Source organism: Aythya fuligula, chromosome 12 (assembly GCF_009819795.1).
Source record: "Aythya fuligula isolate bAytFul2 chromosome 12, bAytFul2.pri, whole genome shotgun sequence".
NCBI lineage: Eukaryota > Metazoa > Chordata > Aves > Anseriformes > Anatidae > Aythya > Aythya fuligula.
The window spans coordinates 1,380,001-1,396,877 of record NC_045570.1 but is presented as its reverse complement, the minus strand read 5'-3'; the positions used below and the strand labels follow the sequence as shown (position 1 = coordinate 1,396,877).

Below are 16,877 nucleotides of genomic sequence, written 5' to 3'. Positions count from 1 at the left end.
GATAAAAAAAACCAAAACAAAACAAAAAAAAAAAAACAGTAACAAAAAAACAGTAACAAAAAACAAAGTAAACAAAAAAAAAAAAAAACAGTAACAATAGACGGTGACATACACAAAGGGTGGAAGAAATTACTACCATTCCAACATAGCATTGCACTTTTTTAAAAAAAAACATAAGTATCTTCATAAAAAACTTCATATAAAGAACTATGCTGACTTGAAGCTATCTGCTGCATATGTCCTGCAGAAGGGTCTGAACAGATGGAAGATTGTCCTGAATAAATCTGTTTGCAGTTTTCAAAAAATTATAAAGATAATTGTTTTTTCAGTTCATCTTCCAAGTTTTGGGCTTGTTTATGCTTACACATTAATTTTATTCCTTCCTTTCACTTTCCTCCTAAATCAGAACAATCTTTTAACTTTAAGATCAGATCCTTGCTGTTGTTCAGGTACTTCGTACTTGTCTGGTAGCAGACAGCATCTGTGACTTCCCTGGCCTCCTGAGGATTTGAAATACCATTGCTAGGACAGTCTAGTAAGTGGCTGTAGTAGAAGCAGTATGCAATTGCGCTTCTCTCTCTGAGGATGTATTTGTAACAGAAGGACAACCTCTGACTATGATTGGTTTCCTGTTGAATGCAGGAAAAAGAATTATCCAGAGAATGGTTCTGAAGCTTGTTCTACTGTATTCCATTCCTACTGTTTTGCTATCACATCTCGGTGATTTTTCAGGGCATGATAAGTGAGGTTCTAGTTTTAAATGTGGAAAAAGCTTTCTTGTGTTTGCACAGAACTTAGGTGTTTTGGGAGTATTAATGCTATGTAATATAAATAAAGCAAATATGAAATTACATGATACTTCAAGGATGGAAAGATGCCTTTGGAGCATTTAATTGCTTGATTCTTTTGTCTTGTCATCACAGTCTTGCTCGTGAAAGATAAAGCAAACTGCTTGCTACCAGCACAACATTATACAATAACTTTTAAAGCTTCCTACTAGGGCTTGATGATCAATTACTTCATAAAAGAAAATGGGGTGTTTTTCAAAAGCTGTGCTTTATTTTCATTTATAATTATCTCCACATAAGTCTTCAATTTTGAGTCTTGAATTGGACACACATGCACACCGACTTACATGAAAAAGATCTGTGACCAAAGTCATGCAGCGTTTCCATACTATAATTGTTCTCTGAATCAGGCCCGCAGTCCTTGGAAGTTCCGGAAAACCTACAAAAAGCTGGTTTGAGTTTACCTACGGGCCTTGGAACTCTGCTCAGGTTTTCATGTCATAAATATATGTATATATTTTAATGGGATGGAAGTGCCTGTAACTTCTTGTTGTGTTACCTTAGTACTAGAAGGCAGTTTCCTAAGACATGAGACCTGTAAGAGGCATGCTATCAACTGGAAACCTGGTCCGTGCGAGTGTTTTTGTGATCTGCCCTTGCATCTTCTCCTGAATGTTCTGGTTAAGTTTTGTGGTTTAACAATCAATCATATTTCTCAGATTCTTAAGTGGGGCATATATTTCGCTCATCTGTTGCATAAACCATCCATATAAAGATAAGATGGTTTTGATTTTTTTAAGAGAGGAAATCACAGAATCACAGAATCACAGAATTTCTAGGTTGGAAGAGACGTCAGGATCATCGAGTCCAACCTCTGACCTAACACTAACAGTCCCCACTAAACCATATCCCTAAGCTCTACATCTAAACGTCTTTTGGTTAATGATTAAGCTGATTTTACCAAGGTGCTGTTGTTTGCAGAAAGTGTGTAAAATACATATAAATAGTTTCACTTCCTGTAAGGTGACATGGATATTTTAATTGTAAAAGTATTATTTATGAAATTTAGACGGATTTTTGATCCTTGAATTGAGCTTTTAAAATTTGGCTGTGGCTCCATGTGAAGTCCAAATTTCTAAATAATTTAGGTGGTAATAATCCATAAAGTAACAGCAGATCCCAGAGAGTTTCTTGGGATTGTGCACTACCTCAGGATTATGACTGTGAAAAGCACCAGAAAAAAAGGCTAAGAGGGATCAATCCAGGTTACTTTTCCTTGGGCAAAAAAATAAGAAATATGATGACTTCTCAGGAGCCAGACCTTGTGGGAGCCTCAAGGAGGAGGTCCTTTCCTTTGGATGAGCATGTACCTTACATGCGAGGGTGCTACCCTTTCAGCTTACTGATAAATTCACACACATTTCTTTAGAAATATAAAAGCCAGCACTGGCATGAATGCATGTAGAAAACCTTGGTTTCATATCTTCCTATAGATGGTAACTGCCATATTGTGAACCACCAGGACCTCTCTGTCAGTTCACAGAATCCCATTGTTTCTGCCGTGCAGCCCTGGCATTATGGAGGCGAAGTGGAGTGCTGCACGCCGTCAAAAGACTACATCAGCAAATCAGTGGCTAATAAAGACAGGCAGCAACAGCAGCAGCAGTGTTGGCCTTCTCCACAGCAGGGTACCACAGATGTTTCAGATAACAAAGTGAGCTTCGCTGACAGAACATGTGTGTAATATATAAAATAATGGGAAAAAAAAAAAAAAAACACAGGGCCACTCCAATCCACCCATGTAAAAATGATTTTATTTATAAGTGAGCAGCTGAATACAAATGTTGTTTGGTTACATAGAAGTTGTTTTTTTTTTGTTCTTCTTAAAAAGAAAAAGAAAAGAAAAGAAAAGAAAAGAAGGCTGATGTGAATGAGAGACTTTGTATGGTTTCTAGTAAAACAGACTGTGCATTGAAATATTTTTGTTGTCTCGAGGATGGGTCCAGATTTTCAACTGGGTTAAATCAATGCAATTTTATTTCCTAGCAATAGGAAACACATATATTTATTTTTTAACTTCCTCTAAAGATCTGACTGTGCTATGGTTGTGGGGGAATCCCATGGCCAAAGTTTCCTGCATAATCTTGTGGATGGCTGAGGAAATTCTGGACAGAAGCAGCTCTACTGAGCAGTTGCTACACAGAGGAGTTTGGCAGAGTGAAGAAACTGATAGGCAGTGATGACCCCCAGCTGCCAGAAAAAAAAAAAAAAAAAAAAAAAAAAAAAAAAAGCAAAAAACAAAAACAAACAGATCTCATGTAAAATAATTAGCTGGGAAATGGAGCCATTACAGCAGAAATCCTTGTTTTTGTGATATTACAGTCCCAAAGTAGTAAGACTGACATCACAGTTGTGTAATCACTTGAGTAAAGGAGGTTTTCAGGGTTCTTTCCTGCACCAGTCCCAATGGTGTGAGTAAAGAGCATGAGTGGGGCACCCTAGAAATTGCCAGGCCACTCAAAGTGGCCCACAGTGCAACTGATACCTGTATATGGTACTGCAGTGTTGGGGTCCTGTACAGCTTTATCTGCGGCCAGCTGAAAGAGTTCAAAAACTGAACTGAGAGCAGAAAGCCCAGGCTGCCTGGTCATCCCCCGTGTGTGCTTGCACGCCACGAGTGCCAGCCACGTGGGAGCATGCAACTTGTTAGGCTGCTTTTGAAGAATAATAGACATGATGGAACAGGAAGCTCCTATCAGAGGCTAATAAATGTTTCCTTGTAAAATGGGGAGATGCTTATGTGAGTCCAGATACAAAGTGAAAGTAAGACAGCCCCCACAGGAATTACTGAGGTAGTAAATGTACTTACTAGGGCAGTGTGTGTTAAAGCGAGACAGAAATGGGCTAAGACCAGAAGAAAATTAGAACCTCAAGTGCAAGCTGAAGCAGACTGGTCAAATGAAATTCAACCTTTTCCTCTGAGAAAAGTGTGTATGCTGGTATCTGCATGCCTTGATTACCCAAGGTTGGCGAGGCCAATGAAAGAACAACAGTGTATGATTTCTGCCATCTGTCCTGTTTTAAGAAGTTAGACATGAACATAGAATATGGTAACCAGCTGAAGAAGGATTTGGCTCTCTAGATGTACACATTTTTATGTCCAGATTGCGCTGTTACAACTACACCATTGCGATGGGTCAGGGTCTGTTTGGCTGTCAGGATATCGTGGCATGTGGTTCAACATTGTGCTAAGATCCTTTGAGACTGCCTATGGGGTGTGTGGTTTGTCCTGGCACTGTGCTCCTCTGCAAGTTGTGTGTGTTTTATTGTATTCGGGATACAGTCATGTAAGTTGTAAGAGGTAAGGGCACATTTATTTGCAGTGAAATCAACACGAAATCAGAGACAAATGATCTATAGTGGCTGTCTCTGAAGCTGAAATACAACTACAGCTAAGTAAATTTCTCTGAAAAACTTATGGCTACATATATGTAGTGGTGTCTTTAGCAAGGGTTATATTTTCACTGGTTGACTAAAGCAGGGTATGTAAAAGCAGGAGTTGCCTATTGCATTCTTTAACTGAAGAGAGTAAAATAAATCCTGATTTGAGCAGTGTCTTATAATTGAGATCCACCTTGAACGTGCCAAGGTCAGAACTCTAGACACACAAAATGCTCGTCGAGCTGCCCAATAAGGTACCTTTATTCAGCCGAATTGGAAAATTTGTGCATAACTCAAAAGATCAGAATAGAGTCCTTACTGAACAAGGTTAGGAGGGATAGAGACAATCGGCTTATATAGAGTATTTTTACTTCATAGGAACGTGGTTCTGATTGCTGAAAATGTATCCTTTGCATGAAGTACAAGCATAATCCTATGCCTACTTTGCCCTTTGAGTAAAAGTATGCTTAATAGCAATTTCAGGGGAAAAAAAAAAAAAAAAAAAAAGCTATTTAAAGCCTGTTGAACAGAATATCCACTTATAGAGGGAAACTATAAGTGAATAATGTTAATGGAGTTCTGTTTTGTAAAATGCATAGGACAACTAATAGAATCAAGCTACTATAACAGTGGATGATTGAATTACATTTAAGAGAGTACCTAATTTATGACCTTTAAAAATAGTTTCAGAGCTGTCTGCTGGATAGGTTTTGTAAATCCTAGACCTCCATACAAAAGTTTTTAGGAGTCTCATCTCTCTCTTTATATTATGGTCAGAGAACCATTTGTGCTATTGTACCTCAGTAGTTCCATTAAAATATTTAAGTAGGCTAATTACTAAAAGAAAAAATTGCTCTCTAGAGGAAATTATTATACCTGTTTATTAGTGTGGGAGAAGTTCTTAATCTGAGAGTAAATTTTGAACAATAGCAATGAACAATGACCAGACCCAGGGCCTCCTGAGAAAAAGGAATTAAGCTTTATAAATACTAATTATTGATGTTTTTCCCCAAGACAGAAGTTTTTTTTTTTTTTTTTTTTTTTGTTTGTTTGTTTGTTTGTTTTTTTAGTTTCTGCGTAACTTCCACCAATCACTGGTGTATTATGTACAGGAACATGAAGTTTTACACACTTACCATTTTCCTCCCATTTATTTTTACTGTTTCTGTTTGTTTTATTGCTGTGAAACTCTTGATTCAGTGTTATCATGTGCAAAGGAGATCCCAAATTTACTGCACATTTTATTAAAACGTTTTCAATTTTTATCAGTTTTAGAGATCACTCTTGCGTTAGCATGAGTGATTTGATGCTTATTTTGTGTTGCATTCTTCAGGAAAGTAAAGAAAATTTGAGAGCCCTTCCACATAGCATTGGGCTTTACATATAGATGCTGTGTAGGAATACCCTTTTAAAACTCTCTTTTAAGTTTTACATCACTCCTTAAAACATCCTACAATTTTGTTAGCTTTTGTGCTGGAGGGTTATGCCTGCTGTGGTGTCATTCATTGCTCATCTTAAAAGAAGGCAGAGAACAAAGGTGGAATAAGCTGCTAATCTTTTGGATCAGCCAGACGTTATTATTCAGTGGTATATGGGAATTTAAGGCACCTGTCCTTAAGGGTGAGAGGTGTAGGAGGGGGGCTTTGAGGCTGCCAGCAGCAGTCACTTCCTTGTAGCATCCTGGTTGCCTGAGTGCTGGTGCGTCATGCTGTCTTAAAAGTGGCTTTTGCCTGCTGGGTGCAATGGAGCTCTCCACAGAGCATCGCATTTCCAGAGAGCTACAAATGGAATTGGCTAGTTTAAGAATGCAATCTTTTTATTTATGTATTTATTTATTTAGCAATAAAGTCTCTAATGCTTCATGGTCCCTAATGCTTCATAGGTGTTGATTGTTCACTGAGAAAATGTGGTGCTGTAGCTCTGCCTGGGTTCCTGTTGAGGTAACCTCAAAATTATGACCGCTGCATAATCAGGGCCAAAAGGGCTGGACTACATGTACAACTAAGAAACTGACTGGAAAAAAAAAAAAAAAAGTGAGATTTTTGTGGTCAGCCATATTTTTAGTTCTGTGCTTTATAATGTAAAGTAAAAATTGTATTGTTTTATGGAGAAGCTCTGTTAGAGGTCAGCCCTTGTCTTAAACAGCCACTTGAAAGTGCTCCCCTTGACTCCCAATACAATTTCCTCTGACTGTTAGTTAAAGCCCATTTCTGCTATGTCTGTGGTGTTCACAGCTCCATATGGTGGTTGCTTAAGGCTGATCTAAGAGTAAACAAGAAGTACAGGATTTCAGTCATACAAAGGTATGGCATTTGGTCTACAAGAGTGAAGAAATGCAAAACAGGGATACTACTGTCTTTATTTTACACCAAATGCGATAGGAATCAGAGAGCAGATCTCACTTTTGGTTTTGTCACTCTTGCAGGTTCATTATCATACCTTTTCCGAGGGAAATTCATTTGTGATATTATTGGTGCTCTTCTGAAAATGAAATTACTACACCATCATCTACATTTGGTATTTGCCACAAGAAGAGCTTCTGGCTTTGCCCCAGACTGCATACAGTCTGGATACTTTTACAGTGAATATCTCTGAAGCAGTGAGGAACATTTTTGTGAGTATGAGATAGAATGTCAGGCTAAAGCACCATAAATAATTTATAGTCTTCAGATAATTGTCCTGTGAAAGTTTCCAGTGCTGTGCTTCCAGTTTTTTCCTCCCACCCCTATTTTCAGCTATCAGTTATAGAATCTTGACTTAATATTGTTAATTGCATAGTAAACAGAACAATATTGTTTGCCCCAAGACAGATTACCATTTCTCATTACAGAATTCTCATAGACCACAAATCATTGATACCATCTCCACCAGTTATAATAAAGTTTATCTTCAATCTGATAAAAGGCATGTACTGAATAATAACTGTTGCTCTTATTGTAAGTGGTTTAAAAACATGCTTTTTAAAAAGCTGGCTAGTTCGTCAAAGTTGTAATTCTGAATTTGTCATAGTAAAGTGAGGTGAGAGTTGTGGACATAAATGGTCAGGTTTCCAAAAACTTCTCTCTGGGTGCAGTGTGTGTGGTTGCACTTGACAACTGGTGAACCTCTTGCTATTGGCAGTCAACTGCACCTGCAGTCCCACTTTTCCTGTGTCAATCTCTGTTGGTACTTCAACCTATTGTTCAGTGTGTTATGTGTTTCCATATTCATCGTATTCATGAGGAATTAAAGTGAGTTTAGTTGCTGTCAGAAAGTTTACCTCATCAGCTCAGATTGTAGAGATCCTCAGTGGTCTGAAGGTTTCTGGCTCAGTCCCCAGGATGAGTAGTTACACCTGCAAAATTGCAGGCATGGAAACCAAGTCCTGGCTAAAACCAGAGTGAGAACCATTCTCATTTTACTTATCTCCAAAATTTTTTCCACCCCATTAGCTCACCTCTATTTATGCATGCTCAACAGGGAGGAAGAGAAAAATTAGTACAATACAAACTACTAATATAGATAAAGAGAATGGTATGGCAGAAGTATATAGATGAAAAGCGTTGCAACATATATTGTACAAGGGAAAATCTTCCAGTAGCAATTTTCCATTTTTCCCTGTCAAATTTAGAGGTACTCTTTGGTAGTGTCATATCTACTAAGATGGGAGTATTTGCATCATTTCATAAATATCCTGAAGAACAACATTGGCTGAAATTTTAGTTGTCACCTGAATTTAGCATTTTTTTTTTTAACCTGTTTCGGTTGAGGTTGGACTCAGCCATGAACTCCAGTTCTGAATACAAACTTTCTCAAAGCGTAGCTCTACTCCTAACTCAGGGTAGCACTAGTTTGATGAGAAGTGCTAACATTTGGAGCCAGTTCCAAAATTCAGGGACTTCATAAGAGAACTGAAAATATTATGCAGGTCCATCAGGGTATGGATCTGGTGCATGAGGTTGTGACTGAATCAGGTTCTAGTGTAATTCTATGGGGAAAGAAGGATTCAGAAGGATTCTTTCAGAGTTGAACCCCAAACTCATTAAAATATTACAATAAAGTAATTAATGCACATGGCCACTAGACACTCTTAAAATGTAAATTTCACAGCTGTAAGAAATTAGATTTGTTTAAAAATAACAGAAGGCTCAAGTACAAATTATGGACTAAAAGCCTATAAAGTTGCAAACTTGGTTTTAAGGCACTTTTTTTTTTTTTTTTTTTTTTTTTTTACCAGATCATTTACTTTAGCACTAGCATTCAGAAACTGAATTCCTTGTCTGTCTGTTGCCTCTGAAGTTGTAGTCAGGCACCAGTGTGGAACTGATTAGCTGGGAAGTTTTCTTATCAGAAGGTCAGACTTAGAGTACAAAACACATTTTTCAACAAGCCTGTATCCCATTGGAATCCTTGTGTTCAAGAGTTGCTAGGCTTACAGCTACAGACACAATATTGTGAAATTCATTGAACACTGGTGTGCGTAGTTGGCACAATTGGGAAGGCAGGTAGTGCCCCACCAACACTAGGTATTAACAGTTTGCTGGGACCATCGTTTTTTTCACTGTATGTGGATTTTGGCTGACACATGAAGAACTTGACCTATTTGAGCAGTTCCTATAAGTCAACGTCACTAAACTAATTTGTATCACAGAGGCTAAAAAAATAAAAGCTCTGGAGTTCAGGAGTGATGGAGCCAACTAGATTTTGCAAGGGACACAATTCCCATCTTCTAAAAGTAGGGGCCTAATCCCCGATTCTCTAGCACTTTTTCACCCATCAGTGTTTACAAACATGGGCCTGGCTATAATGCAATAAAAGACTTTTAACTAACAAACATCCAAAGGTGTATTTCAATCCAATTACATTTGAAACAACACTGAAATACAGGGTTCCACACAGGCTTCTTGGCAAATCAACTTCAGCAGAGAACTTGCTTGGTTGAAGGAAGGAATTTCAGTCAGAATATGTTCCAGATGAATCCTTTTGGAGCCCCATTTCAAAATTTATGCTACGTGCCTACCTATTAAAAAGTTCAGATTATGACCCCTTTAATGTTATTTTAATGCTAGTTTTTAAAATGTAATTATAAATCAAATTACATTTTAGATCTGAAGCTGACAGTAGTGAGCTGGAACACTCTAAGAGCTGCTTTAAAAATAACCCCTCTCAAACTTTATTAGCAGTTTCAGAAAGAGAAGTGCAAGTGGGCTGGCCAGATTTATCCACACTGTTTCTGTCTGAGATAGGGAAAACTAGATAAGTGTCAGCTGTTTTCTGGTTTCCAGAGACGTAATGTGGGATTGTTCATATTTACCTGGAAACTGCATTTCCACAGTTTGGAAATGTTGGTTTCTTTGAATGTAAGGTTTCTTTTTCATGTGCAAGGCATCAACTTCGTATTTCTTCTTCATTTTCTCATTCTTGACCATAACTAATTTCTCTAAAGATCTAGATTTCTAAACACTGAGCAGACATACACACACAAACAACAAAACCAACCAACCAACCAACCAAACAAAAACCACCAAAGAAACCAAGTCAACAATGAAAAAACACCACCAAGTTGAGAAAAACAGGTCATAGTTTGGTGAATGCAAAAGTTGTGGCCAACTCAAGCAACCACAGGAAAGAAATGTGCTTAGTAATTGTGGCTGTCATTTTCGTCAGTGGATTCTCCTCACCTGGGTGAAGTTATGTATGTACTTGAGAAAACGGGCTGCAAAAAAGACTAGAAAGACACAGCTGAGTGGATATAAGCAAGGTTGAAGTGTTCTGTTAAAATAGTATCTCTGTAGGTTTTGGTAACTTTATGTATACATGTATATGTATGTTCTTAATGGAATATAAATATTTGCATTAGTACTTTTGTAACTCACCTAATAATTTACTAATCCACAAAGATATTGAATTGGATGTTAGATATTATTTATTTATTGACAATTCATATTATATAATTCAATTTTCCATTTATATAGAGGTGGGTTAAGGAAGAAAAAAACACTGGGTTGGTAGACACAAACAAACAATTTATAGCAACTCCTTTAGTTATATGATGAAGTTTTTCTTTTCTTGTGTATATGCAAAACATTTATTCAGTGGTTACAGAATTCTTCTGTGAATAATACAATTTCAAAATCTTTATTGTTACTTTTTGTTTATATTATTTATAAATTTACAGTCATAGCTGGTTACTTAAATCATGTTCTTTCTTCTGTTCCCTGATTGCATGAGTTACATATTCACTTGATTCAATACACAATGTAAATTGTGAGCATTACAGCTGAACGTATGTCTCAGAATTTTTGTCTGGTTGCTCAGTTACATAAATCAGCCAGTTAAAAGAGGGAGGGGACCTACTTAAGCACATGATCTACTTAAGCAGCTAATACTTAAAAAAAAATAAAATTGAGATTACATATTCAAAAGTATACATTTTGACCACTGTGTGTAGATTATATAAATTGAGTGGTCTTATTTCTATTCCCTGATTAATGGTTGATGCTATTACATCTACAGAATGAATGTCAAATTCAAACTTCAATTTGAAATTTGAAGTCAATGAATATTTAAGAATTCATTCTAGATGTTGACTGTGAAGAGGTACTAATATTGGTACAGCACATATGCTCCAAATTTTGCAGACAGACAAAACCAGAAAGTAGTTACATGTTCCTAAGGCTGTTAACTCAAAATTTTACTTTAAATTGCAGTATTTTATAGTGTTTACTCAGCTCTCTTTTTCACTTTGTTTTGCAGATGGGGAAACTCAGGCAAAGAGGTTAAAGGACCTCTCCCATTACACAGTGTGTGTTGATGTCTGTTCCTGCTCCCTAGACATGTGCACAGACTACTAGGCTTCACTGATCTGGCTGCAGCAGGTAAGATGGATTGTACATACAATGTGATTAATTCTTTAATTGACCTTAATATTTCCCGGAAAGGTGAAAGATCCCAAATACATGAATATAAGATCTCTATTTCAGTTGAATCCCTGAAAATCATGTGGAAATGATTATTCCCTGTAGCAGAGATAGAAAAAGCATAGTTGCAATGGTGTATGCCAACTAATACCTAAAATGTATTTGAATGAAACAAACACCCTTTTTTCTGAGGGTAGTTAGACCACTGGTGTTGCGGGATAAGGGTCTTTTTTTCCACCCTCAAATAATGCTCCTTAAGGGAAGAATGGCAAATCTGTGTGATTTAAGATGCATTTTTGTCTCTTTGGTTTTGGAAAGACTGTGATGGCAGACGAGAACATGGATATTGAGAGTATGTTTGGATAGTGGGAATGCAGTGTAGACATACAGAGAAATTTTGCTCCACAACACTGAAAGCAAAAACTTCTTCATTGTGGTTAAGGTTTTACATGAGTAAGGATTATAAGATTTTATCCAGTGTGAGTACAGAACCATATAAAGAAGGCCCTTAGATGTAAGTGAGAAAGGCACTAGTGCAATTCTATGGCAAGGTTACTGCATCACTTTCTGGGGCTTGGATCCCATCACCCTTTCTCATGAATTGGACTGCCTTTTTTGTAAAGATATTTTACCCATGAATTTGTCTGGATTAATTTAAGAAGTGTCATCAAAGCTGTGTGCCAGATCTCTACTTGGTGCAAGAATCACACCAGGGGTAGAGTCAAAATCCCTCTGTGTGTTGACAGTCTGCTTACTTTTCTTTCGCACACATGGAGTTGAAGATGGAGATTTGTAGACCAAAAGATTGTTGCCTTTGAAGAGATTCCTTTCTGCCTCTTTACTTCATCAAGAGTAAAATTCTCTATTAGCTGGTAGTTAGGTATGTGGGAGGAGGTGTGGACAAATATAGTTTGGCCATAGGTGCCTCAGTGGAAGTGCATTCTTACAAGAGCCTCTCTTGGAAGAAACCGATGAATGGTGACTGGAGTCCTAGCATCTGATTCCATGAGGAGACAAATTTATTTCTCTAGATTGTGATCCCTGAGTAGCAAGTGACAAGGTCCCAGAAATAAGGTGGGGCTTGGTAAAATCTGATGATAGCTGTCCAATAAGTAATTAGGTATATTAAAGAAGGAATGATGACCTCTAATATTAATGTTATTTCTGGAAAGTTCCCAGATGAACTCACTTTATTAAGTTGCAGCTTTTTTTACACTATATTTCACGTATATTCTTTCTTCCCACACGTTTGGGAGAATACAACCCAAACACTGTTACTATTCTGTAGCCATGCAGTTTGGCTGTATTCATGTGAAGAGACTGACTGAAGGAGGTTTATTTTGGAAACTGTATTTCTGTATAGTGCATAAATGCACTCACATGCTCCTAGTTAAGTGTGCTGAAGTACTTTGCTGTATATAAGTTTCTTCAGTTTTTCCTGTGTGATGTAAACTGACTTCTTATGAAAGCATAACTGTATTTTCGCTTTTAGAAGAATGCAGTCTAGCTAGGTACTGAACAGTTGGGTGGTTCATTATGCTTTGTTTAAATACTTAACTATGCAATTCTGCATTTAAGACATTTATTTTTTTTTTTTTCTGTACTTTGTGGCTTTCCCTTCTCTCAGTGTTCAGTGAAAAGAATGTCCAGAATTTCAGAATAATTGTTCTCTCATATCTGGGTAAGGATGCATGCAAAGTAAGTCTGCGTGTGTTCCCTCCTTTGGTATGCAATCTACAGTCTATATTTAACTCTGTACATATACAGTGCAAAGAATCACAGCATAGCAGCTGTTTGGTGGTGACAACGTAGGTATACAGTCTCAAAAGAACTTAAGATAATTGATTAAATGACATCTCCTGCAAAAACCTAATCTTCCTGTGAAGGGTCCCCCTTGCAAAGGCAACATGAGCATTTTTATGTTCTGTGTTTTCTGCTGCCATGCACTTAATTCTGTTCAAACTGTATCGAGAAGACTTGAGAAAAAAATCAACCATTAAAGACTTGCTCTTTGTTTTTTCAATCTGTGACCCCAGCAATCTCTTTAGCAAGCCATGGTTCAGTAAACTGGCACACAGCAGTAGTTCTACAGTGGAAAAATCATAAAACAGATGGAAGCTTTACATTTTTGTTTAGTTTTTAAGAGCAGTTTTTATAACATCGCTTAAAATCATTCTGATGCATCATACTGTTTACACTTAAAGCTTTGTAGCTAAGATGTTTACACTATAGAGAATGTTTTAAGATATTTTATAGTTATGATATTTAGATAATTGGCAAGAAAAAAGATAGTTTGTTGAGATTACAGTGATGTTGGTAACCGTGAAGTAACTTATGAGTCTCAATAAATATGTCCAGTTCGGTGGAAAGTACAAACTCAGTTAAAACAAAACAATACAAGAGTGAATACTTTTTTTAGTGAAATCATTTCCTTTTCTTAATCAAAAGATGACAGCCACAGCCTTCAAACTCCCATCTGTAATGCACCACTCCACGTATCTGCATACATAGCCTTTCTTTTTATGATTGATACAGTTATATCAAATCAGTCAATTAATATTCGGCATAAGTTCAGTCAAATTATATACAAAAGTTAATAAAGTGTCACTTTCCATGCAGAAGTGGAAGGGATCTAACATGAATCCCGCTCGCCTGTCCTCTTAATACTCCATTTTAAAGGCAAATACATGAAGATGTTTGCATGTAGAAGAACTTCTTCAGAGCATAGTTTTGGAATATTAAAAAAAAAAAAAAAAAAAAAAAAGTCTCCCAAAATGCATTAATCAAAAACAATTACTCCTTTTAACTTTTGTAGCTGCTCAGAAGTGAAGTATGAAATAGTCTGTGTGTGGGCCACAAATGTTGGGAATGCAAACATTTCACAATAAACATGTTTTAAATGAAAGTACTTGGCTAGGATATACTGGAAGATAGTACATGTTGGGTTAATTAATGCATACTCCATAAAAATAAACCTCACTTTCAAGATCTGACCAATAAAAATCATTAGTATATTTGGATCAGATGTGCTGATGGATGATTTTTATGTATACATTGAAGTTTTGGAAAGAGAATTGTCCTTGAAAAACCTAAAAACAGATTCAATTTAAAGTCAGAACAACCCAATTACAACTACTCGTGTTTTCCTATACTGATATGAATGAATCTTATTTCAGTTTTAGCTTCTATACCTTCAATTGATTTACTATCGATTGAGCTTAGATTTATCATTTTAAATGCACGAATCACAGCTACACAGCAAGAAACTGTTCAATTTCATAGAACTTGTTTGCCTCTAGAATGCAGTATCTGATTCTAGGCATAATCAAATTACTTTACCATTTTATTTTTCTTCAAAAAAACCTTCCTGATCTTAAATTGAATCATTTGAGTACATTTCAAAAAATAATATTTTATGTTAAAATAAAATAATCTTATCATCATCTGAGGGAAATCATACATATACACAAATATGCGAACTGGCTTGGCATTGTATTGTGTTGCTGAGCCAGTTAGAAATACTGAAGAAAATTTCAGTCTTTCATGTTGATTAGTGTCTTTCTCCAAACCTGGTCTCATTAAAGACAAAGTGGTGATTGGTGTTTGACAGATGACAGAATGCAACCCAGCTAATTTAATAGATCTGTAGTTGCTTTGTAGGAAAGGTCCATTCTGCACCCCTTAGCCTAGGTGTCTATATTTGAGTAGAATTAGTGGAACTTACTAGAGACTGTTTTTAAAAAGTGAGATGGATGTATTTCACTTTTTAGTCCTTTATCTGTAAGATACACAAAATCAGATATTTGATAGGCCAAGCCTCAAAATGAAGCATAATAGGAACAGGACAAATTTTTGATTTGCAGTTGGAATATAAGTAAAATCTTTTTCCTATGGTTATTATCAGCAAAAGTTTTGTTAATTGTAACAGCAGCAGTAGGTATAAGAGCACCTGTGCAGAAAAAATCTTTGTATCTTTGTGGTCATATTGACTTCATTAAAGATCAGAGACCCATTATTGCAATTTTATTGTATTTATTCTGTAGCATACACAAAGTCACTACACTTGCACGCAAGAAGAACCACTTTACTCAAAAGCCTTCATCCAATGTTATCCTGATCCACCAGTTTAAAAAGCTTTAGGTGTTTCTGAATTGTAATTTGTCCATTAGTTACCTAGTTTCCTATGAGCGTTATAGAGGTTTTAGAGGTGAGGTGATAATCCTCTGTTCAAGTTGGGTAGGATTCTGTGGAAAGTAGGCTGCTACAGGAGATGCTGCAGAAGTACAATAGTCAAGAACATCGATGCTAATGGCATGGGTGAAACAGCTGTCTGATGAGCAGATAAGTAAGGAAAGGATCTGCGAATTGTGCTAGTAGACAAAGACAGGAATGTGGATGTGGCACAGATGAAGAGGGAAGAACTGGTAAGAGAGAGGCAGTTGACAAGTTTCTGGTATTGACAGGAAACACAATCTGCACAGCTGTATCTGTGGCTAACTGAAAACTGACATGATGTTTTTCAGATGATGATATATATCAACTCCTCTTTAAAGAGTGAATAAATGTTTTACAAATGGAGAACTAAAAGGCTTAAAGCTGTTTTAATAAACTTAGAAAACTATTTTGAAGCAGTGACTTAGAAGGCAGTTACTTCTCATGCCTAGAAATTTAGTTATATGAAGGGAGCTGCCACTGCTAATGGAAGTAAATAGTAGGCAGGGGAGGCTGTGGCTTGTATTTAAAATACCATGAAATACATCTAGGTAGAGTATACCCTTCTAATTCTTATCTAATTAGAAGGGCTTGCAGATTGTTTGTTGGCCCTGCTGCTTTTATGTAACCCTTTTTTGTAGACAGGACTGTTCTGGAGTCATCATTCTTGCTGCATTTGGTCTAGCTTACCAAGACAAAGTTTAAATACATTAACTTGGGAACTCCTGACAATGCAGTATCCTGGAAGTCAGTGGCATGACATTTGTCATACTGTGATCCACCATCCTCTACAGCATTGCTGCAAATGCCTTAGCCAGCTCTTTATTTAAAGCAGTTGGGATACTCTTGGTAGAAAGTTCTGAGTCACAAGCAATTCTCAAGTCTCGGTTGGCACAGAGTAGACCCAGGATTTAGGACTAGCAAAATGACTTAAGTACTAAATCCCTACCTTTCCCCTCTAGTCTTGTTCCAAGCTTAGCTGATTACAGGACCAAACTTACAGATTTCCAGCTAATGAAGATGATACATGAGGAAGCTGTTTGTATAGCTTGATTTTTATTGATGAAATAAACAATGTGTTTCATTGATAAAGAAGAATTACATCTCACCATTCTAGCTACAAATATTGCCGTTTTAAACTAAAAGTACGAAGTTTTTCAGTCCCAGAGGATGATACTAGTAGTGACAATGCAACCAACTAGTTGGTTAGATTGTTAGGCCACAAGAACTACTTAAGTTCAAGGCAAATAATGGTAATTCCTATTGTTCTTGTGTAATTGTTGTAGGTTTTGAACTGGATGGTTACGCATGCAGAGCTGCACAATAATAGACAAGGTTTTTATTATTATTATTTTCCTGGGACATTCTAGTCATAAAAAGCAGTTAGAGAACTCCTTCCGTAAGTTCTTTCTGTAAGAAAGCTAGGGAGATGAAGATGATAGGAGATACTTTGAAGATACAAGATAACTCTGCCTTGTGTAAAACATTCTCAGAAAGATTACTGTGAACATGTGCGCCCAAAGCTGCCTTCCTCCAG

The 16,877-nt window shown here is 36.8% G+C and overlaps 1 protein-coding gene across 13 annotated transcripts in view; it reads left to right on the top strand.

Annotated features, from left to right (window-relative positions):
- Window positions 1-16,877, top strand: part of ZNF536 (zinc finger protein 536) — a 351,794-nt gene that overhangs the window by 94,045 nt on the left and 240,872 nt on the right. For all 13 annotated transcript variants that reach the window (XM_032195430.1, XM_032195429.1, XM_032195419.1 and 10 more), the window contains one exon: window positions 10,965-11,086. The gene's annotated coding sequence lies outside the window, so the exon portion shown is untranslated. The remainder of the gene's footprint in view (window positions 1-10,964; window positions 11,087-16,877) is intronic.